Source organism: Orycteropus afer, unplaced genomic scaffold (genome assembly GCF_000298275.1).
Source record: "Orycteropus afer afer isolate SDZICR_OR568_19922 unplaced genomic scaffold, OryAfe1.0 scaffold00244, whole genome shotgun sequence".
Lineage (NCBI taxonomy): Eukaryota > Metazoa > Chordata > Mammalia > Tubulidentata > Orycteropodidae > Orycteropus > Orycteropus afer.
The window spans coordinates 3,950,721-3,951,911 of NW_006921831.1; the positions used below are offsets into that span (position 1 = coordinate 3,950,721).

The 1,191-nt window shown below is 42.1% G+C and overlaps 1 protein-coding gene across 1 annotated transcript in view; it reads left to right on the plus strand.

Moving 5' to 3' along the window:
* The window catches only part of LOC103204199 (toll interacting protein), a 79,359-nt gene that overhangs the window by 52,108 nt on the left and 26,060 nt on the right, over window positions 1-1,191 (plus strand). The gene's annotated exons all lie outside the window — the stretch shown is intronic.

The window sequence follows — 1,191 nt, forward strand, 5'->3', positions numbered from 1 at the left end:
GAGTTCTTCAGTCAAAGGCTACTGTCTGCTAGCTGGTTCCCTGTTGCTGGTTCCTCGATTTCTTTTTGTGGCTTGGTAGCACTTTTTACTTTTATTTTGCTGAATGATTTTAATTATATGGATGTACCACAGTTTATCAGTTCGCCTATTGAAGGACATCTTGGTTGTTTCTGATTGTTGGCAATTATGAATAAAGCTACTATAAACACACATATGCAGGTTCCTTTGTGGACATGTTTTCATCTACTTGGGTAAATACCTAGAGTGTGATTACTGGGTTGAATGCAATGCCTGTGTTTAGCTTTGTAAGAAATGACCAGACCTAGACAGGCTGAACAATCAGGTCTGTCCAGGCCAAATGGAAAATACCCATGACCATGTATCAGTGTGGCAGACAATATTACTACATACATATTGGTATGTGCTCTAAGAATTTATATATAAATAGAACTAACATGGGGCAAAGTTATAACTTTAGCCATAGCCAATCACCCTGAGGGAGCAAGTAATTGGCCTTGTGGGCTGAGGACCATGGTTGTGGGGGACATCAAGCTCAGTTGGCTTAACAAACTACACAAAAACACTGTTCTACATCTTACTTTTATGAGTAGTAACAGGGGTCTTAAAAGCTTGCAAGCAGCCATCCAGATGCAACAATTGGTCTTTCCTTGTCTAGAACAAAAATGAATGAAGAAAACCAAAGACACATGGGAACAATTAGTCCAAGGGACTAGCAGACCATGCAAACCTCAGCCTACATGACCTTGAGACTTGAAGAACTAGATGGTGCCCACTATTACTGTCAACCACTCAGAAAGGGATCCTGGATAGAGTGGGAAAAAAGTGTGGAACAGAACTCAAAATCATTAAGAAGACCGGGCTGACTGGTCTGATGGAGACTGATGAACCCCCTGAGACTATGGCCCCTAGTCATCTTTTAGGCCTGGAATTAAACTCACTCTGTAGCTTCCAGCCAAATGATAAGCATATAAGGTGAACATTTCTACCAGGTAGGTGCATGCCTTACAACAATCAACCACAGGAGATCAGAAGGGCAGCACTTTCACAGGGAGATAGCTCAGGGGGCAGGAATGCATAGGAATGAAGGACACAGGGAAAAGGTAACCACAGGGAAGAAGTGGGAAGAGAGCTATTACAATATGGGGATTGCAATCAAGGTCATGAAACAGT